This window comes from Tiliqua scincoides, chromosome 5 (assembly GCF_035046505.1).
Source record: "Tiliqua scincoides isolate rTilSci1 chromosome 5, rTilSci1.hap2, whole genome shotgun sequence".
Lineage (NCBI taxonomy): Eukaryota > Metazoa > Chordata > Lepidosauria > Squamata > Scincidae > Tiliqua > Tiliqua scincoides.
Window position 1 is genome coordinate 31,360,626 of NC_089825.1, and position 23,542 is coordinate 31,384,167.

General features: G+C 44.2%; 1 long non-coding RNA gene across 1 annotated transcript in view; it reads right to left on the reverse strand.

The window, feature by feature from the left end:
• Positions 1 to 883: 883 nt before the first annotated feature.
• The window catches only part of LOC136651997 (uncharacterized), a 31,627-nt gene continuing 8,968 nt past the window's right edge, over positions 884 to 23,542 (reverse strand). Inside the window, exons 2-3 of the long non-coding RNA XR_010794555.1 lie at positions 14,228 to 14,311; positions 884 to 969 (exon numbers count right to left, since the gene is read on the reverse strand). This is a non-coding gene — a long non-coding RNA (uncharacterized lncRNA). The remainder of the gene's footprint in view (positions 970 to 14,227; positions 14,312 to 23,542) is intronic.

Sequence of the window (23,542 nt, forward strand, 5' to 3'; positions counted from 1 at the left end):
CCCAACCTCCTGATAAGCAGTGTCCCTTACCTGGCTTACTGGATGAAGGTGGGGAGCAGCAGCAGACCCTCACTGTTTCAGGGGTTGGTTGGTTAGCCAGACATGATTGTGGGCCCCTGCCTGGGCATGAGTGCCTTCCACATATGCCATCTGTGGAGACACCATTGCCTAACATTTTCAGATAGGGGAAGAGCTAGGGAAGAGCACTGCCTGCAACCCTGGAGAGCCACTTCCAGTCTGTGTTCACCATACCGAGCTAGAGGACATGAAAAACAGCCCCACTGGATCAGGCCATAGGCCTATTAGTCCAGCTTTCTGTATCTCACAGCGGCCCACCAAATGCCCCAGGGAGCAGACAAGACAACAAGAGACCTGCATCCTGGTGCCCTCCCTTGCATCTGACATTCTGATATAGCCCATTTCTAAAATCAGGAGGTTGCACATACACATCATGGCTTGTAACCCGCAATTGATTTTTCCTACAGAAATTTGTCCAATCCCCTTTTAAAGGCATCCAGGCCAGATGCCATCACCACATCCTGCAGCAAGGAGTTCCACAGACTAAGTACATGCTGAGTAAAGAAATATTTTCATTTGTCTGTCCTAACTCTCCCAACACTCAATTTTAGACAATGGTCTGACTCAAACAGCAACATTTGGAAACATTCAGTGGGAAAGCAGTCCAGTCTGGCTGCTTCTTGTGTTGTCTAGATCTTAGGATGACAATCCTCTAACTGGAAAAAAAGTCACAGGGAGATTAGATTGAAAGAAACAAAATTGGAATGTAACCAAACTTGACCCCATCACAGGAGGTGTGGCACACACTTCTTACTATACTTAACCACTACATAGTAATGCTAATGAATTATTTTTTGATCTTTTTTGGGAGATGCAAGGCTACTCTCAGAAGGGCTGATGTCACCCATTGTTGCTTGCAGGGAGTGCTCCATCATCTATCTCTAGCTAACACTACCTGTAAATCAAGCAAAGAAAAAAAAGAACAGATTAACTTCTTAGTGAGGAATATTTAAGTTTTATAATTATGGTAATGAGATAAAAGCAAATACAAGCAAACACGGTTACATACACTGGGGAGATCGTGTTGATTTCAAATACAGACATGGCATGCAAGTCCATTTCAGGGAGTTGAAGTGGTGGTTTTTAAGAGTCCATTGGTAATCGAGTCCTAGAGAGCCAGGCATACCTGGTCTCCTCTTGCATATGGCCAGCAATACCAGGCCTGTCTTCTCTTGCCAAGTATAGATCCTCAACAGCAGAGGTGTCCTCCATGGTCATCACTGGCATATCTTGCTTCTGGTTGGGTTTAGTTGAGGCATGCATTTTGCCTGCTGCTATGCAAGGCTAAAACCACACCATGCCTCTTCAAGCTATCCAGTATAACTGGTAAGCCCTAGAGTCACAGAACCTATATATATAGATTAAAGAAGCTGTTTTCAGCTTAACTCTAAAAAGGCACCAGCTGTCAGTCATCAAGCACTGACTTTATAATAAGTTCACTACTGATCCTCAAGTCCCACATGCTTTTTATTCTACCTCAATCCCCTGCTGGTCTTAAAGTCCTGGATCCTTGTATTTTTGAGTGCCTGCTGTTTTTGAGAATGTCATAGCAGAAGATAAAAACTTAGGTATCAACTGTTTTATTTGACTATGGCCAATAACCTGAACAGTGTAAGTTTTAATTCTATGAATGCTTCTCTAGAACTCCTCCCAACTGGAGAAAGTGGGGAAAGTGCATGAGCCCATGGGTAGAACTGAGGGGAGAAATGCTTTACAGTAAGCTAAAAGTTATGTGGCCTTTATTCCTTGTTTTTAATTTGCTTCATTCTTGCAATGTCAATGTCATCTAAATCCTTATGTTGCTTAACTCCTAGGTCATCTTCACTTACCCTGAGTTACCCACAGCCTGGATTCCAAATGCAACATGGCAAGCTAAAGATCTCTCCCCCCCCCCCCCCAGATTATAAATCCTCAGTCCTTTCATTCCTGTGTCATACAGACACCCTGGAGAGCACAGCAATGCCATTATTTTTTGTTTTGTAGGTAACCTTTAGTATGGAAATTGCAAAATCTATGTTAGGGTTTATTGTTCCAGAGCTTAACTGTATTTTGCCATTATCCTTTCAAGCTGCAATGACAACATGAACTGAAATATGTACCAACACGTCTCTGTTTATTGCCAAGCTGTGTCTTAATCTCATGCAATGGGCATTTTTTTGAAACCAGCCAGTGCACCATTGAGTCAATTATCATCTTTTTTAAAAATGATCAAAGTTTATTCAAAACATTACCCATCAACCTTGGATTTTTTTTTCTTTTTTTGTTTAAAACTTTGTAATGGTTGCATAAGGAGATTAAGAAAAAGGTTTCTATACCATGGAATGCAGCCATGTTACATAACTGGAAATAAAACAACAACAACAAAGAGCTCATTTTAAAGAATGCAATTTAGTTTCCATTCTGCTGTTTAGCTTTGTTTTCGTAAAGAATGCAATATAGTTTGTGTTCTGTCTAGTTTGTCTTGCTCTGGGGCACTTGGTTGGAACTGTGCAATGAAAACAAGCTCTGGAAATGAATGATGAAAAGCTCCTAAGGATAAGAACAAAAAGTCCCAGATTGGCTTGCTTCTATTCTCTCTGCCTCTGAAGGAAGATACAGTCTGTCTCTTGCCTGGCACCTGATGTTGACAGAGTCAGGATGGTGGCAGGGCCAACTGTTAATCCCCAAAGGTATTAATCTACATGTAGTCTCCCCCTGCCCAAGTTGATTAGCACTATCTCTAATTATCCAACCCAGTCTAAGCATATCTGTTGCTAAACTGTATTTTTTTTAAACAACTCTTGAAAATTCATGGCAGTCCTAAGCTTTAACTATCCATATTTTCGTGCAGGCTTATTTTTCTCAATTTCCTCCACCTTTTTTTTCTTACATTGACAGGCAGTAATGGTTACTATTTGGTCAGGTTACTTGGGGGCTCTGCCCCATTGCCAGTGAGCCCCACTTCTTTACTGATGGGCTGCATCCCAGTACTGGTTCCCCATTTTCTAAAGATTGGTAGTCTTGTGACATTAAGAGATTTCCTCTAAAATTGCAAGTTTTAAGATGCATTCCGCTTGGTAACCCTAGCAAGGAGGTACAATTAAAGAGAACTTCTGTTTGTCAACTTGACCAGATTTTTTTTGGGGGGGGGGGGAGGGAGGGAAGAGAGAGAGAGAGAAAATAGCAAAGGCCTTGTAGCAGCTCTCAAGAGAGTATGAAATGTCTGTTAGGCAAAGTTACCCCTTCCTCATACGTGTCCCAGATTGCCAGTGGCCTTCAGATTCATCCCTGGAGCTTTGTTCTAGACAGCCCCCCCCCCCCCGGCCAAATGTTGCCAGATATACTTAGCTGCCAATTAAGCCATCATTATTTTTAGTCTAGTCCCTTAATGATTCTTTTTTAATGGGCATTTAATATGTTCATAAATCACCTTTGCATATATATGTACACAGTGTTTTTCAGTCAGTGATGGTGATGTTTTCCCACAGGTAGGCAGTGCTTCAAATTACTGATGAAAGGGCATGGAGAAGAGTACGATCAGAGGATGATGAAATGATTTATTACATTGAGAACATTTTTTAATCCTGTGGAAAGACACCTGTCCCAAGCCTGTCTGAGTTGCCCAGTTTGGCTTCAATTGGCTTTCAGCTTAGCGCAATACCTAAAATTAATCTCTGACTTTTACAGTAACAGTATAAAACTTCTACCTTGTTTCTAGTGCTTTTTCCTAATCTCTGTCTTTAAAAGAACCTATGATTTTCAAGGAAGCATCAGAGGCTGGAGTGAGTAAACTTTTGGATTTATATTTTCAGAATCTGGGAGGATGGGGGTTCAGTTTCCATGATCAAAGTAGCCATGAGTTTGTATTGAAGAAACCATCTTACACCTTTCACAGATGGTTCCAAATCTGTATAAAACCTCTTAAATTCTATCTTCAGATTTTATTAACTGCAGACTGTTGAAGCACCTTAGATGTCCAACACATCTGCCTTGCTTGGGTGGGAGTGGGGGAGGATTGGAACCTGTGCTAATTGTTATGCAATCAAGGCAATAGATGGCCAAGATAACCAGCAGACACTTGGGAATGTTTGAATACTTGCTTCAGTGTAGATGTGCTTCAAGAAAGCTGTGGCCAAACTCCTTATACCACTAGATTCAATTTGTTCTGTTTTTATTCTTTGTCATTTTGGATGACCATTTATTTTAGATGTAATTAGTCAATTCCATTGCTTTGCTCGCTTCACAAAATACAGTGTGTGAGTGTGAGTGTGAATTTAAAAACATTCTTGGCATGCTTTACTTGCAATCGCCAGTGGCATAGCTACAGCATGCAACTGGGAAATTGCCCATGACATAGCTAGAGGGGGTGCAAAGCACAAAGTTTTGCAGGGAGCCTCACTGCAGTGTGCAAGCAATCCAGCCCCCTCCCCTTCAGAGTCATTCTGGGTGGTGGGTGCCAAACAGAGGCATATGCCTCTTTTGCACCCATTCCCTGGAATGACTCCGAGGGGGAGAGGCCGCTTGCACGCTGCGGTGAGGTGTCCTGCAAAACTTAGTGCTTTGCACCCCCTCTAGCTATGCCATGGGCAATTTCCCAGTTGCATGCTCTAATTGTAGTGTTCTTAAAACCCATTCTGTTTTTCTTTCAGAATGGGCTGAAAGCAAGTTACACTTGCCAGTGTTATTAGTTGCTTCTGTAATAGGAAGTGAAAAAGAAAAGCTTAAAAGATAACATTTCTAGCAAAGAGGATCTCATACTTTCTCTAAAACTTTGTCTCAAAAAGGCACCTATACTGAGACACTGTTAATATGCAAATATAACAGTGACAGCCCAATCCTGCGCTCCCATGGCACGTGGCTGTGGCGGCACAGAAAACAGCTGCCGCTGCATCTAGCACATCCACAGCAGCTGCGGGCAGTACCTTGAGAGAAGGGGATTTTTGTCCCCTTCTCACAGGAAAGGGAAGTAGCCCCGCAATGGGGCTACTCAATTCACCATAGACCAAAAGATCGGCAGTAAAAGCATTCATGTAGGGTGCCAAGCCCCATAGTAACATACGAACATAAGAACAGCCCCACTGGATCAGGCCATAGGCCCATCTAGTCCAGCTTCCTGTATCTCACAGCGGCCCACCAAATGCCCCAGGGAGCACACCAGATAACAAGAGACCTCATCCTGGTGCCCTCCCTTGCATCTGGCATTCTGACATAGCCCATTTCTAAAAACCACCCTCCCCACTCCCTCCCCCTGGAACGCCGCCTCCTTGCCTGTCCCCTGCCCCGCTTACCTTACCGCGGCTTGGCCGTCCATGCGACCGCCGAGAGGCGGAGGCCAGGTGCCCGCTCCGCACTAGCCCAGTGCTGGGCTAGCATGGGTGCTCACCCGGCGGTAAGCCTCGTAAATGTGCCTTACTGCACATTTGCGACAGTGTGTGCCGGCAGGAAATGGGTGCATGGAGCCCAGGATTGGACTCTGAGACTGCAATCCTGTGCACACTCACCTGGGAATAAATTTCATTCAACTTAATGGAGCTTACTTCTGAGTAGACATGCCTCGGTTTGCACTGTAAGGCTGCAAGCCTGTATGCATTTTCCTGGGAGTAAGCCCCACTGAACCCAAGGAGGGACTACTTATTGTAAAGTTTGAAAAGTTCTCAGCAAGACTCTATGTAAATAGGTACTGATCTACAGTATTTTAACTTTTTACTACTGTTAAAAAGCTGCAAAGTCATCCTACTCATCCTAAAGAAAATCTATAGAGTGGAGATAGGTGTGGTAGATTTGTGTGTGCAACATGTATGCATCCACGCACCAAAAAATGTACATAACCCCGAAGTGGTTTGAAAATTACTTGTGTATGTTTCTGCTCTAGATTTGTATTGTGGGAAAGGGCCCAACAGTGGCCACTGTATTGCCCTTGGAAATTCACTAATTCACTGCCACAATCCTCGGCATGTCTACCCAGAAGCAAATTCCATTGTGTTCAATGGGACTTTCTTCCAGGAAAGGGAGTATAGGATTGCAGCTTAAGATACTTACAAGAGAGGCAGGGAGGCTTACACAGTGATGCCACGTATGCACATTGTGCTAAGAAATTTCTTTTGGCATTAATGTTGCTGGTGGGGCATTCTCTTGAGGTGGAGCAAGTGACATATCGCTTTGCAGCCTAATAAATTATGCTGAGAATGCTGCTTACACTAATGGAAGTGCTGGAGGTTACATATTCACCCAGGTCCTGTACAGCGCTCTGTGATTGGAAGATCCAGAATACAGAACCATCTGAAGATAGTGCATGTAATGAATAAGCATCGTTCTTTGTGTCTCACTGCAGTCAGAGATGTGGTTAATGCAAGGTTCTCCACTGTCTTGCCTATCCTTTGTTGGGGTGGGCTGGCCCATCCAAGAGGCCAACTGAAGCTGTTGCCTCAGGCAGCAGACTGGTATGGGAGCTCACTTCTGTCCACCTGCACATCACTAGGTAAGGGAGGCAGCATTTGGCATGCTGCCTCAGCTGCCGAGAGGTCTTAGTCCAGCCCTAGAGGGGATTATAGTTTGGTGGGACAGCACTTAACTTTATATGCAGAAGGTCCCAGTTTCATGTCCAGGTTGGGTAGGAAAAGACCCTGATCTGAATCCCTAAATCCCTGGATCTGAATCCCTGGAGAGTCACTGCTGCTTGGTAGATAATACTGAGCTAGATTGATCAATGGTTGGATTCAGTATAAAGCAGTGGGTAGTATAAGGGGTATAAGTATAAGCGAGTCATGGACTCTTCGCTCACAACAGGAGAGGAAAATGAACGCTTTCCACATGCGCTGCCTCCGACGATCCTCGGCATCACCTGGCAGGACAAAGTTCCAAACCACACAGTCCTGGAACATGCTGAAATCCCTAGCATGTATGCACTGCTGAAACAGAGACGCCTGCGTTGGCTCGGTCATGTCGTGAGAATGGATGATGGCCGGATCCCAAAGGATCTCCTCTATGGAGATCTCGTGCAAGGAAAGCACCCTATAGGTAGACCACAGCTGCGATACAAGGACATCTGCAAGAGGGATCTGAAGGCCTTAGGAGTGGACCTCAGCAGGTGGGAAACCCTGGCCTCTGAGCGGCCCGCTTGGAGGCAGGCTGTGCAGCATGGCCTTTCCCAGTTTGAAGAGACACTTGGCCAACAGTCTGAGGCAAAGAGGCAAAGAAGGAAGGCCCATAGCCAGGGAGACAGACCAGGGACAGACTGAACTTGCTCCCGGTGTGGAAGGGATTGTCACTCCCGAATTGGCCTTTTCAGCCACAGTAGACGCTGTTCCAGAACCACCTTTCAGAGTGCGATACCATAGTCTTTCGAGACTGAAGGTTGCCAACAACTAGTATAAGGGGTGTGAACCCCCATTCAGATTCTGAAAGTTCTTAACCCAGCAAGATATATATGACCTCCTTACTGCTGATAAGTCAATGCCTACAGAAAACAGTGTCGCCTTTTTGTTTTTGGTATTTATACAAACAGTTTGTGGTTTTTCTCATCTTGTACCTTGAGGTTTAGTCCTGTGCATTTTTCCCCCACTGATGCTATTCTTAAGTTGCCATTCATTTGAGTTAAAGCTATGATTTAAGTTGTTGTTTTATTATTATCTTTTAAATTACTGCTTTGAGCTGCCTTGGAGGCCTCACTGTGTGGGGTAGAAAGGCAAGGTAATGTAGTAAGTAAATAAACAAGGGACATAGTCACACAAAGCCTGGGTTATTCCCTCAATGGGGCTGTTATTCCTGTAAAATCTGAAGGGCTAAGGCAGAGATGGTATCTGGTTTTTCCATTTCCTGTATGTTTGGTTGGAGAGTTCCTTTGCTCTGCAGCCACTGACCCTCTTTCCTCCATCTTCCAGATAAAGTGGGGGAATGAGTAGACATTCAGGGGATCTCTTAAGCTTGTGGGAGCCACCTTTTTAATACAGTTGAATCAAAAAGGGCTGATCTTCCTTAAAAGTTTCACTCCCCTGAGGAAAAAAAAAAGTTTTTGATATTTTAGTTGTGTGTAAAAGTGTGTTGGCCTGACTGCCTTGACAATGACCTCCCAACACTCCCTATTTTTCTGTGTTGCACTGGTAGACAATGAATTTGCCAGAACATAGTAGCGAGATAGGGAGTTTTTGCCAGGTTGTCCTAGCACTGGCAGACTGATACATTTTCTCTTGCCTTCTCCAGTGGCGTCGCTAGGGGTTGTGACGTGCTGGGGGGGTGACGCGCCCTGGGGGTGTGACACCCTAAAATCACAGCTTTAGGAGCTACCCCATCATACCATACACCGTTGGATGCGGAATTCCCAGCGGAATGCAATGCAAAAAACAGAATTGAAATGGCTCCTTTCCTTCAAAAGTTATGGCCAAAAGACTGGAAAGAAAAAATGAATGGATCCCTATGGAAAGTGAAAGTTTACTCTCAAGTAGGCGTACTGGCCCTAGTCCTTCGGAAAGGGCAGGCCGAGAGGACTCCAAGGATGTCAGAATGATCCTGATCCAATGAATGCAGCCCCCAAAAACACCCGAGAAGGAGGTCCCTCCCTCCCAGCTACTGAGCCCTATGGAAAGTGAAGCAGCCTCACGGGTGCATTTAGTCGTGAGTAGGCAGATGAGCCTTGGCTGGTGGTCAGGCCAGGCAAAGGGGAATGTGAGGACACCAGAAGGGTCCCGATCCAATGGAACTGGAGTGCAACAAATGCTCCAGAAGGCAGCCTCCCCCCCTCCCCACTAAAAAGGACAAAAAAGAGGCTTGAACTGTTGAGGGGAATGTTTTCTATTTTGCACTTGTGAAGCCAGGTGGGTTTTATCTTGATATGCCTGAAATAGAAGAACTTTAAACTGGGCACTGGGGAGGGCTGGAAATCTCACTGATTCTTTTTGGGGGGGTGTTATTGCAGGCAGGCTATAGAGAAAATTCACTTGGTGGAATAGGACTGGCTCCCCTTATTTAATTATTTATTTTATTTTAATTTAATTATTTCTATTTATTTTAATTTGCTTGATGATGTCACTTCTGGCCATGACATCACTTCCAATGGGTCTTGGACAGATTGTCATTCTAAAAAGTGGGTCCCAGTGCTAAAAGTTTGAGAACTGCTGCAATAAGGTGTTAGTAAGTTGACACGGGGGTGTGTGTGTGACTCTACAAGTTTTCAAAGTCACTAAAATTAGAATTTGGAGGAATAAGACCATCATGTTATATATCAATCAATGCGTAATTTCATGCAGAATGCAATGAAACAAACCACATTGAAATATCTGTGTTCTAACAAAAGGTACAGCCAAAAAACCAGGGGGGCGGGGCAATGATACATTGCCCTGCCCACTGCATGGGGTGACGCAAATTCTAGTGATGCCACTGGCCTTCTCCATTGTGAGTGAGAGCAAAGTGAAGGCCTTGTTTGCCTTTGCTGACATCACCATATAGCCAAATTGGGTTGATTGTGTGCTGCTGTGATGTCATCCAGCTGACTTCATGATTTCTGATTGGCTGGGATCAGATAACTAACTGGATGAAGAAGAGTGTATTAAATATGTTTCCAAATCTACTGTGTTGTGGTATTGAATTTCATCTCATTATTAATTTGGATCAATGGGTAATGTGTATTTATTCAGTAAAGAAATCATGACCAAAAATGCTTGCCAATCAACTATGGGAGAAACATTGACCAAATAAAGGAGGCATGAAAAATTTTGGGGAAATTTCAGTGAACAGTTTAGCCCCTCAAGAGCCGTCTTTATATGCTGAAAATATTTGCTAAGGGCATTTGGTACAGCAGTAGCTTTGGTCCTTCCATGACCATTTTTATCTGCACTGACACAGGCTGAACTTGATGCCTGGTGGTGGTCATCACCATCATCAGCAGCAGCATCCTTCAGTCCCGGGAGACGGGAGACTATGGTTTTGTGCTTTAAAAAGTGGTTCTGGAACAGAGTCTAGTGTGGCTGAAGAGGCCAATTCGGCAGTGACAATCCCACACTGGGAGCAAATGCAGTCTGTGCCTCCCTGGCTGTGGGCCAGCCTGAGCAAAAGTGCAAAACCTTCACAGGAACATGCTGAATGCATGGGGAAGCTTGGAACTGCTGTGCAAATAAACTGACCAGCCTTGACAAGGTGTGATATGGAACAGAAATGCATGGGAGTCATATAAAACTTAGGAGAAAAGAACAGAGCCTGGGTAAAAGGTCAAGATGTGGCAAACAAAGTCTTTCTGAGAAATTGCTGAGCTTTGCAAGAAAAAAGGCTGCATTGATAATGTGATTTTCCTCCATTGCTTAGATTTGCAAGGAAAGGGGTGTGGGTGAGAGAATGAGTAATAAAAACCTTGCATAGGATTGTTAAATAGGCAGCAATTTAGTATACAAGGAGGGCAAAGAGATAAGCAGGTTGGAGAAGAATTTCATAACACCTGAACTGGCTCTAAGATTCTGCTCTGCACAGATAGATGTATGTGAATGAGGGAATCTCCTGCCATTAACAAAGAAATTAAAAATTCTAAGTGGGCATCTGTATTAAGGAGAGGTGAGACCATATTTGTGATTGAACAATAAGGTTAAGAGCTGTATGTCTCCCTTAGTTCTGACCTTCTCCATACTTGAAAAGAGTCCTGTTTGAGAATAAGAAGAATGACAGAGCGGTTGAATGCATGAGTGCAATCTGATTTTAAGAATGGATGCAAACTGATTAGCAGCTTCCTAGTAATTGAAAAGCTATAGTTTTAAAAGATAAAACCTTCCCTGCAGAAAGAGGTGAGGAAGGAGTATGCAATTCTGAGATTAAATAGCAGCAGTAGGAAAAAAGCATCAGGGTGATACAGAAGTGACAAACCGAACTTCAGGGGGTGGCAAATGTGGTTCCACATGTAGATTTCTGAAAGAAAAATAATGGCGTATTTGTAAAACTTAATGCATTAAATGTAAACCCATGGGAAACATCTCTTCTATATAGTGATGTTTTTTGTACGTATATATTGATTCGTCATTATAATGATAAAAACAGTCTGAGTGAAAAGTGCCTTCAAGTTTCCACAGGATTTCAGCAATAGGGGATGGCAGGGGACAACATACATGTCTTTGGGGGTGGGCAGTTGCTCATTTGGTGCCTATGCTTAAGGCTGCTCATACATGTAATGGCAACCCATAGGTTGCTATTATGGCTGGCTGTATTACAGTGTTGTCACTTCTTCACAAGGGAATCATCTTATGCCAATCAGGGACAAAAAGTACGGCCTACCAAGAAGCACACAGATTTTCATTTATATTTAGGATTGACAGTTGACTAGAAAAAATACCCTAGGCATGCTCATGTGCCCTCATAACAGTAGTTTGATGCACAGAAATCAGCAGAAGAACCCTTTTACAGCATGGAAACAAGAAGTGGTGACTGCTAATGGCTGCACATTGAGCTGCTGCTAAAGGCACAGCTGCAGTGGTTGGTTGAAAAGCTGGCAACCCCATTTCTTCACTGAACTTTTGAGTTCAAAGTATAGAATTATGGGAATTTAGGACAAAACATGTAACTCACTTTCATCTTTGATACTACTTGTACAACTTGGTCATGTAGCTAGATGCCACTTTTTTCTATTTGGGCAGGGTTCCTGTGCCTTTAAGATGTGAGTGACAGTCACAAATCTGTCAAGTGCAAGTTTCCCAACCCAGCATCTCCTGCTGAAAGAGTTTCATATGCTGAGTTTCTGTTGTCATGCAGCTGTTAAGAGGAGGGGCCCTGCCAGGACTCTGCATGACATGGGAGAGGGTAGGAGAGGAAATTGGCTGGCCTGAACCTTTAACATCTTGTACTGTATCTTGGCAATGGGCCATTAGGGTTGGGAAGGTGAAACATTTTGTTGCAGGTCCCACTTCTGATTTGTTTTCTTTTTAAAGCTATACCTGGAGGCTATTTCAACACTAACACTGAAGTGCACTTAAAGATCCCATAAGATAGGATGATTAGATGCGAAGGACAGGCCTCCTGGATCTCATGTTTGAAAAGCTTCTGGAGAACTGAAAATGTTGGCAATCTGGGCAAAAATGTTGGTGCTGGGCAAGAAGAGCTGCTCCTTGTTGAAAATAACCAGGCTGTCATGTTTAATTTAGGGCCCAACCCTATCCAACTTTGCAGTACTGTTGCAGCCATGCCAACCAGGTGTATTCCACTGCATCCTGTAGTGGGAGAGCAATTAACCAAAATTCCTTTAACCCGTTTCTACCTGGCCCACAGGTGTACACATTTGATCCCTGTTGTGTATATGCAACTTTGGCCAAAAATGGCTTAATTGGATGACAGCCCTAAATGGTAATAATCTAGAGTGTGAGAATACCACTCAGAATTACCATGGAATGCCAGGTGCAAGGGAGGGCACCAGGATGCAGGTCTCTTTTGCGCTGCCTGAGGCATCTGGTGGACCACTGTGAGGTACAGGAAGCTGGACTAGATGGTCCTTTGGCCTGATCCATCGGGGCTCTTAAGAGTGCTCAAAGTGTATCACTACATTGTCGCAGTTATCCTTATGACCATCTTGTGAGGTTTGCCATCAATCCACTCTTTTATATAACTATTAATTATAGGGGCCCTGTCTTTTTTGGCATCTGGTCACTCTACATTAAATGTGCATCCTTCCAAACCGAATATATCTATAACTTGCATTGGGAAGCCCCCTCCCCTCCAGATAATCAAAAGTGTTCTTAAAGAGTATGTGGCAGCTTGCCGCTTGGCTTACTTCCTACTATCCTGGATTCTCAGATGTGCAAAAATAGCTCTCTGAGCAGCACTGCTGTAACTGTAGCAGACAGGGCAAGAAAGTAGGTCAGCCAAAGAAACCTTCCTGCAGATCTGTGTTAAGCTTGCCCGATTTTATGCAGGCTCTGTGTAGGTATTTTGGGCTGAGTCTAGAGTAGGCACCTGTCTGGTTTTTTTCATCCTTCCACAGCATTTCCTGGAGAGCATCTGAGAGACAACTTGAAACAGGAGTAAATATACTAGCAGCCTGCCTGATGCCAAGGGTGGAGATCTAAATTGCCACCATAGGGATTGCTTCAGGGGAAAAAAGATTGGGAAACCACACAATAGAGAAAAAGGAAGGGAAAACTGGCATTTCTTTTGCAAGAAAGTTCTCCTGGGAGAACAGGTGGGGAAAAGACCCGCCTTAGATAAACAGGAGGTTGGGCTGGAACCCAACCTTTCTTCTGAACTGTTGCTATTTGATTGAGCTTCCTTGGCCAAAAACAAATCTCTGGCTTTGAAGTGCCTGTATTAACATAAATGGGGAAAGGGAGTTCACACTTTTCCTGCCCCCCACCCTTGTTTGTTTGGGTAGGTCAGGGATTTTTCTCCCTGGCAGACTGAAAAGGAAGACAATGCATTGATAAAGAGCAGCTATCTTTGTGATTCAAAAAGACCTGAAAAAGTCATTGTATATTTAAAGAGATGTTTGGATTCTAAACAGCAAAAGTGCACCTATTTAAACAACATACAAAACCCTACTGTTCTTTCTTGTTTGCTTGCCTTTCCACTGAACTTGCACAAGTCCTCATTTTGCAAGGGTGCAATATTCATTTGTGATCTTTTTTTTGCAGTAATTCCTAAAAGGTAGGTGCTGGTATTCTGCTCTGCCTGGAAGCACTCTCTGGTGGAAAAAAAAAACAAGAGCTACAACATTTAGTTGATTAATCTATTAGATTAAAATTATTGATCAATTAAAAAGGTGCTCTGACAATCCATCTGGAGATCTTTAAAATGTGTAATATTTTTAGGTCAGGCACATATGGAAACTGGAGATGGCATTTGCAAGTGTTATCTCATTGATTAAATAATAGCATAATTTTGCATATGGGGAAAACAACAATAGTTCTATAGAGAAAAGCAGACTTTGTTTTTAGATGATGAGTCACAGCATGTATCATCCTAGGCATTCTTCATTCCATCATATATTCTTTTTTCTCGTAAAAAGAAAGGCATATTTTTAATATGATTGACTAAGATGTCATTAATCAGTCCTAGTAAAAAATAATAAATCCTGGGGTTGTGGGGCTGCTGGGTGTGAGATCACAGTAGTGCTGTGTTTAGAATGTTGAACTTGGCCTAGGAAGACTTAGGTTCAAATTCTTGCTCAGCTATGAAGCTGACTGGGTGACCTTGTATTAGTCAACAGCTTAACCTACCTCATGTGCTTGTTGTGAGGTTAAAAGGAAGAGTTATGTGTTCATCCCTTAGCTTCTTGGAGAAACGGTGGTGTATAAATCTGAAATAAAATGTTTAATAAGTGGTGAGAGCAATTAGAGCTACAATCCTCCTAAAAGTAAGACCCACTGAAAACTGTGGGACTTACTTTTGAATAGACATGCATAGGCTTGCACTGTAAGATAACATTGTGACAAACAAGGCTATTGGTAACTCTCAACTATGGGCCCAGTCCTATCCAATTTTCCAGGGCCGGTGCAAGCATGCCAATGGGGCTTGCACTGCGTCCTTTGGTTGGGAGGCAGTTACAGAGGAACTCTCAAGGTATAGGAACATTTGTTCTCTTACCTCAGGGCTGCATTGCAGCTGCACCAGTGCTGGAAAGTTGCATAGGATTGGGCTATGATAGCTAAATGGAGACAGTGAAGGCCCAATCCTATCCAATTTTTCCAGTGCCAGTGTAGCTGTGCCAGTGGGACGTGCACTGTATCCTGTAGTGGGCAGGCAGTCACAGAGGCTTTCTCAAGGTATGGGAACATTTGTTCCTTTACCTTGGGGCTGCATTGTGGTTGCACTGGTGCTGAAAAGCTGGATAGGATTGGGCCCTGAACTTCTTGAGTCCTGTAAGTGATAGAGACAAACAATAAGGAAAGTAGCGTGCCTGAGAGCTTTCTAGGGCCATATCGTTATCCATTGTTAGAGACAAGATCTGATTTAGACATACCTTGGTCTGATCTTATCCCCCATATGGTGGGCCATATAAGGTTCAGGAACCTTGGAGAGCATGCCTCCCCTTTTCCAACAATGCATGTTTTGAAGTATTTTCAATTTCACTGTTGCCCAAAAGTAAAGAGATGAAATTGACAATAACTTTCACTTGAGATAGCAAGAAATAAAAAAAAAAAATTCCATAGCAAAGCATTCCCTTCTCCCTCTTGGAGGTGGGAATGAGATCCAGCAGATTTGATAACATGGGGGACAATCAGGCAAAGTGCAACTAAACTGAGTTTTGAGAAACGCCCAGGGGAATTGTACTTTCAGGTTTCAGATCCAGCAAAGGGAACTACTTGAGCAGCACAAGATTACATGAAGACAGAGGCCTGTACAAGTTTGCTCCCATACAAGAATTACTCTTATAGGATTTGAGTGCAAATATTGGAAATGAAAATGCCAAGTGAGCTTGGCAGCATAGAGTTCTTCAAGCCAAGTGTGTGGCTTAAGAATTGCCTGATAGTTCATCAGTCCATGTTCTTTGTAAACACAATAGGTAGTTTGAAACTGAGGACTTTTAAATATGGATACATGCAGGGCCACTGAGCTGGCATTGGGCCTAGGGCAAGATGGCTGATTGCCCTCCCTTCCTAAATGGATTGGGTTAGTAGAAGTGCACTGGGTAGATGGGACTCATTAGCCTGGGAAGGCAGCTCATCTGAGAGAAGGAAAACTCTTATCCCAAACCTCCACTGCCTTGTGGCTACATCACATCCACTTATGGAAAAGGCTTCAGGAGTCAACCTTGAGGCAAAATCTGGAGCCAGAGTCCCTGAGGCAGTTCATGGCTGAACACTGTCACATTCTGGCAACTCCTGCAACGCCGCTGGAACCAACTGTATTGGCCTCTGCCTTTCCATTGGACCATTTCAGTGACATGGAGAAGGGGGATTTGCTGCATGGGTAACAGTCTATCCTCCATACCTACTTTACCCAGGCTTCGTGCACTGGAGAGGACACTCTGTTCCAGAACCACCATTCAGAGCGCGATACCATAGCCTTCCAAGACTAAAGGATGCCAACAACAGTAGAAGTGCATTGAAAGTTGATTAAAGCAGTAGTGGAAATGTGACCTTGGGTAGGTTGAGATTGAAGTACCTAAATTTATTTTGTAATAAATTTGTGTTGTATAGTTTTGTCATCATCTGGGGTCCTTGGAAGCCTGATTTTTTTTGAGATTTTGCCCTTCTGCCCCCCTCTTTCCATGCCTGGATATATGCTGAAGTTAGAGCTGTTGAAAATAATGTTAGAAGGGACATTCTGTCATATATTACTGGTTGTAAGACTACAATCGTGAGATAGAGGTTTTGCCTACAAAGATATATCACCCTGTGGCCTCACCCTAAAATAACCTGCTGTCCTGTCACAGTGATGTATGTGTCATGAAATTCAGCAGTCATGCCAAGTCAGAAGAATTGTCCTATTCCTTTACATTAGAGATGAAAAGCACACCATAAAAATATTAGCATCCTGAAGCAGCAAAAATATCCTTCTTTTGTTGTGATCCTAAGTACACTGGCAGGGATAAAAATGAAATTGGCAGTAATGGGACTTTCCTATGTCCAAGTAAATTCACTGAGATGCAAAGTGTTATGATGGCTTTATGCATCTTTTAGAGATAGCTCACATCAAAATAAATGAGATTACCTCCTTTAATAAAAAGTCCCAGAGTCAGGTAACCATTAGGAGAACTTGCTGGCTCTCCCACAAATGAAATGGCTGAAAAGAACTTCCTGAGTTTCCCCTTTGGGGTCTGACTGCAGTATGAAGGCAGAGCATCTGTTTTGCTTGCAGAAAACCCAGTTTGCGGTCCTGGGATCTCCAGGTATGCTGAGGAAAGAGCCATCTGAAACTCTGGAGAGCTCCTTCTACTCAACTGAGACTACAGTACTGTACTGGGCTGGATGGACCAGTGATTTCACTCAGGATTAGGTAGCTTCATATGTTCATGTGAATCACTATCTTAAGAATGTCACACACGGTGACTTTTAGTTGGCTCTCATAAAACTATTACACTGTAGTTCTTTCTGATATACATGGCCTTTGAACAATTGGTATGATTCAGGTCCCTTAACCCATGGAAGCTTTGCCATGGATATCATTTGGCACAGGATTTAAGCTTCCTTTTGATGACATTGTTGATGAACTCTGGAAATGCCTTTGTGAGAGAAGCTGGTTAGCATAGCGTCTCAATCTTTGAAGGATTCTTCCTGGAGTCAGCCTATTGTAGTTTTTTACTTCGGGCACATTTAATGTGATGGGAAGATTAACAGGGTGGGGGTAAAATCACGCACCTGACTTATGAACTGTGTAAGTGCTCCTGCTGGAGTAATGCACTGGGGAGGAGCACTCATTCTCTAACAGCACAAATAAGTCCTATTGACTTCAGTGGGCTCCATTATCAAATAAGTATGCCTGAAGTTGCAGTCAAAGGGCCCAATCCTATCCAACTTTCCAGCACTGATGCGGGCATGCCAGTGGTGCATGTGCTGTATCCTGCAGTGGGGAAGATAGTCATGGAGGCTTCCTCACGGTAAGGCAGAGGTTTTCAGACTGGGGTGTCAGGATGCCCCAGCCTGAAGGCCCTGGCCTCTACCCCTTAAGGGGCGGGGGTAGGGGGCAGGCAGGGAGGAGGCAGCGAGGTGATCTCCAGCATTGCGCCGCTCAGGGGAGCTGCAGGGACTGGGATGCACTCACCAGTCCCTGCAGCATCGTCCTGGGGGTGCGGGGAGCCCTGTGTGAGTGCCTGCAGGGCTCTCCAGCTGGTTCTAAGTGAAAATAGAGCACCGGAAGTGGAGCACCCCCAGGATGATGCTGTAGGGACTGGTGAGTGCGTCCCAGTCCCTGCACCCCCCCCCAGTGGTGCAATCCTGGGGATCGCGTCACTGCCTTCCCCCTGTCCCTGCAAGGATTTACTACGCTTTTCAAACTCCTGGAGAGTTTGAAAACAACAGGCATAAGGGAATGATTGTTTCCTTACCTCAGGGCTGCATTGCAGCTGCATCACTGCTGGAAAGTTCGATAGTATTTGGCCCTAAGGCTGCAATCCTAAACACAGTTACCTGGGAGTAAGTCCAATTGAACTCAATAGAGCTTAATTCTGAGTAGGCCTGCATAGGATTGTGCTGTAAAACAGTGAGAGAGGGTTGGGGGGTGCAGAAGAATACCTTACTTGTCACCCGTGATGGCATAGGCACTAACTAATAGCTTGATATAGTCACATTCCTCATGTCACTTTAACAATCACTGGAAGTGCTAGTAGAGAAAGTATACTTTCCTGTGCACTAAAAGTACTACATGGGTTTCTGTTTGTCACAACAGCTGTATAAGAACCATATGTTCTTATATGTTCAAAAAAGAAGAGGATCATGGGATGACGATATTTATATAGAGCTTAAAAAAAAAAGTTCACAGTGTGGTTTACATAGCAAAATAAATCAATAGTTCCTTGTCTGAAAAGGCCACACAGTCTAAGAAAAGAGGCCTTTTCTTTTTAAAGGAGCATTTCTAAGTGTTTAAGTGATGTCCAAACTTGCTGCTAGCATGTGCTTTCTTGGTGGGGCTTGGAGCCGAAGCACACATTTCCTTTCCCATCCCTTTCCACACAGTGAGCACAGTGCAGGGGGTTTCCTGGTGGAAGTGAACTCCCTGTGAGTGAGTTTTTACAACTTGCAAAAGCCACACCCTGGCGTAAGATACACAGAACACTGTGTGATCCTAGGAGTCCTGTACTCTGGTCCTTACGTCAGCCTGTTCTCCCTCCTGGCCTCTTATTTGCTTTTGAAAGCAGAGTGCAGCTGAAGTGGTGTGGCATCTTATAACCAATAGCTTGGAGGAAGGAGATAAAATAAGCCAGTGAACCATGTAATGTGCTTCCAAGCACACCTGTCTGACACTGCAACCAGACATTGGAGCATTTCATTCAAAAAGACAGAGGTGATGCTCTGGGATGCACATGCCTGAAAAAAATTCCGCTTTGCTTTTTCAAGGAAGACTCCTGCACTTGAAAAATATACAGTCTTAAAAATATTCACTGATGGCACAGTATGAATGGAGCTCAAAACAGCTATTTCCTGTCATCTGTCAATAACACAGGCCAACACACATTTTGCTTCCTTAAACGTTACACCAATTCCTGGGTACATTTGGGGTGCCGATTCAAAAAATGGCATCCGTTTTGTTTTGCCCTATCACATCTAGTTTTGGAGATATACTACAGCCTCTTTAGTGAGTGGTTCAAGCAGCTTCCTCATGAGGAAGCCTACACCATGGCTTCCTCATGAGGAAGCTGCTTGAACTATTCACTAAAGAGGCTGTAGTATATCTCCAAAACTAGATGTGATAGGGCAAAACAGATGCCATTTTTTGAATCGGTGCCCCAAATTCATATCAAACCCACCATAAAAGTTTGGGAAAAACTGTTCTGACCCTCAATTTTGTAGGTCTGTGTAATCCTTATATTTGAATAGTCACCAAAAGTAGGATTTGCCAGGGAAACATAGGCTACAATCCTATCCACACTTTCCAGGGAGTAAGTCCCATTGACTATAATGGGACTTACTTCTGAGTAGACATGCATAGGCTTGGACTCAGCCTTTTATAGCAGAGTCACTGGAGTGATGTAATGGCTAAGGCTGCAATTCTAGACGCACGTACCTGAGAGTAAGTTCCATTGAAAGCCTGAGTAAACATGGATAGGTGTGCACAGTAAGGGACAGATAGGCAAATTAGGATTTCCCTCAGAAGGTGGCCTAAAGCAATCCACTACTTCTCAGCCCCAGCTACAAACTTATTAACCTTACAGAGCTGTAAGGCTTGCATCAAAATCATTCAATTGGGTACTTTGCATAGTCAGCAACTGTTAGACAAAAGCGAAGAATTATTAGAAGATAATAGCTGGAACAGGGATGGCCCACCCATGAAACAAGCTGAAGCTGTCACCTCAGGCAGCAGTTTGGTGGGGGGCTCCATTTCCGGCTGCCTACTTGTCTCCCCTGTTCCTTCTCCTGGACTGGGAAAAGACAGAGACAGAAAGAATGAGGTAATGTGGAGGGAGGAAAGTGCTGAGCTAGAACATTGGAGAGTGGGAAGAACAAAGGCTGCCACCTTCTCAGGTAAGGGGAAGAATATTTGGCATGTGACAGGAGTTCTTGGGCATACCCTGAGTTGGTATAAAATCAATAGTACTGGGTCCAAGAGATTTGGGGGAAGTCCCCTGCACTACCCCCCCAGTGTACTGGTGGTGGTAATGGGTGGAGCCTCTTCCCATAGGTAAATGGGAGAAATCAGTGGTGGCTGACCAGGACTGGGAAGTTCAGGGGGTTGACTGGTCATGTTTTCTGACTACCACTACCCAACCTGGTTGAACCCTTGATGCCATCCATTGTTGGCACTAGGTTGTTGTGGGTGGGTCCTGGGGGAAAAAAAAATCCCTCCATTTGTCACCCCCCATGCTTCCTTCCCAGCCCCTGATGGAGCATTTGGTGCTACCACTGCTATTGTTACCAAGAGTTCAGGGGACGGAAGCCAGATTCATAGCAAGGATCGAACACGTAAATGAAATAAAATTGTCCCCAGGATAAAAATCCTGCCTCTATATTTTAAGACCATGGTTGGGGTGGGGGTCGCATTTTTAATACTTCCTCATCACCAGAATGAGCCAAATGAGATGCTGTGCATCCAGATTTCTGAGGATTATAATACCAGTAGCATTTCTGAAACGTCATTCCAGTTACCCCCTTCCTCTGCTCAAATGACATCAGGCTTTGAATTATTTAGTTAATTGATAACCAAACTGGCAACGCACCAGAACACTGGAGTCTAGGAGAAGCTGATTTTAGACAGAGGACTGTATTTCAACGGGGAACGTTTCCAAGACAAATCATTAAATCATCACGAGGAGAAGGCTGGTGGCTGCTCTACAGGAAACCCAGCCTATGTAAGAAAATGAAAATGTTTCCTTGGAAGGGGGGGGGAGGAGGGATTGTTAAATGGTGTAGGATAAAAATAAATGAACCTCATCCCAGTTCCTGTCTTGACAGACAAAGGTACTGAAAAAATAAGTCATTTGTATGAGGATTGTCTTGCGTTTCCTCCCTGCCCCCAAAATTACAGAGAGGTTTACAAAAGAGTTGGTATAGCCTAGTGGCCCAGACTACAATCCTATAACACAGGAGTGGGCAAACCAGAGCCTGTGGGCCATTTGTGGCCCTTGGGGATCCCCAATCTGGCCCCCGGGGAGCCCCCAGTCTCCAATGAGCCTCTGGCCCATTGGAGACTGTTGGAGCCCGTGCTGGCCTGCGACTGCCAGTCACAACCACCAGACATGAGCTGTGGACCGAGTTCGAGCAAGGCCTTGTATAGTCTCCATGTGTTTTCTGCTTCCCCCTGGGTATTATTTTAATGCCCCCCTCCCCAATTGCCTCTGAACAACTTATGTCTCCATGTGTTTCTGGCTTGGTCTGTATGCATGTTTTCACTGTGCAAGAACATAAGAACAGCCCCACTGGATCAGGCCACAGGCCCATCTAGTCCAGCTTCCTGTATCTCACAGCGGCCCACCAAATGCCCCAGGGAGCACACCAGATAACAAGAGACCTCATCCTGGTGCCCTCCCTTGCATCTGGCATTCTGACAAGAGGTGCGTGGCAAACAGTTCATAGTTCTCATGTGGTTCTACATGCCGGTATTATAGTTCTCATGTGTTTTATAAATAAGCTCAGTGAAATTAATTCATTCATATAAGTTTCATCTCTAACATATTCATTTATGTATCAAATTTGAAATGTAAATTAATTCTTTTTTTTTTTTCCTGGCCCCTGACACAGTGTCAGAGAGATGACACCTCCTGCCAAAATGTGGCCCACCCCTTCTATAATACTTACTTGAGAGTAAGATCCATTGCAAACAATAGGTTCTTCTGACAATGGGTATTTCATACAATGGACAAATGCATACAATGGGCACTTCTGTGAAAATATGCATAGAATTCAACTGTAATCCCAAGGATTGGCTTGGGAGTAGTTTTCATTAAACTCAATGGGAGTTACTCTGAGTAGACATGCATAGGATTGGGCTGTACAAGACCAGAATGAAAATTAGGATGTCCCCAGTTCAAATCTTTCCTCTGCTAGGAAATGAATAGGTGGCCTTAGGCAAGCCACTCTCTTCCAGCCTCAGCTGCACTAATGGGAATGATAACTACACTGACATACCTTACAGGATAGTTGTTGTTAGGGTGATCACAGATTGGACAGGTCACACACCCAACTGGATGACCCCTGAAGCTTTCCAATTTGTGGTGGCATGAATTGCTCCACAAAGTGACTTGTTGCTGCTTTCTCCTGCCAGCCCCTATTTGCAATGGTGGTGAGACCTCAGAGGAAGGCTATTTGTGGACACTCCTCGCTCATTACTATGGATGCTGAAGGAAGTCTAGAGTTTCCAGAGATTGCTCCCCCTCCCATCCTGACCTGGATGGCTGAGAAAGAAGAGCAAAGTGATTACATAACATAAGAACATAAGATCAGCCCCACTGGATCAGGCCATAGGCCCATCTAGTCCAGCTTCCTGTATCTCACAGCGGCCCACCAAATGCCCCAGGGAGCACACCAGATAACAAGAGACCTCATCCTGTTGCCCTCCCTTGCATCTGGCATTCTGACATAACCCATTTCTAAAATCAGGAGGTTGTGCATACACATCATGGCTTGTACCCCGTAATGGATTTTTCCTCCAGAAACTTGTCCAATCCCTTTTATAGGCATCCAGGCCAGATGCTGTCACCACATCCTGTGGCAAGGAGTTCCACAGACCAACCACATGCTGAGTAAAGAAATATTTTCTTTTGTCTGTTCTAACTCTCCCAACACTCAATTTTAGTGGATGTCCCCTGGTTCTGGTGTTATGTGAGAGTGTAAAGAGCATCTCCCTATCCACTCTTTCCATCCCCTGCATAATTTTGTATGTCTCAATCATGCCTCAGGGGGGGGCCTCAGGCGCCTCTTTTCTAGGCTGAAGAGGCCCAAACGCCGTAGCCTTTCCTCAGAAGGAAGGTGCCCTAGCCCCGTAATCATCTTAGTCGCTCTCTTTTGCACCTTTTCCATTTCCACTATGTCTTTTTTTGAGATGCGGTGACCAGAACTGGACACAATACTCCAGGTGTGGCCTTACCATCGATTTGTACAACGGCATTATAATACTAGCCGTTTTGTTCTCAGTACCTTTCCTAATGATCCCAAGCATAGAATTGGCCATGCTCCATGCTCCATGGAGCAATAGGATTGCTCCATGCTTCTCTCACCACCAGGGTGCCAGAAAGAAGTGTGGAGAGATTATTCCCCTGCTGTTCTTGACCTCCTCCGCCAGGCAAGGAAGGCAGAGAAGTCTCTCCAGGCTCCTCTGCCACCATGGAGGACATAATTAAGATAATCCATGTGAAGTGCTTTGTGTCCTCAAAGAGTGCTATAAATGTGTAGCAGTAGAATATTTACTTGCCTTTAATGAAGTTGCCTCAAACCTG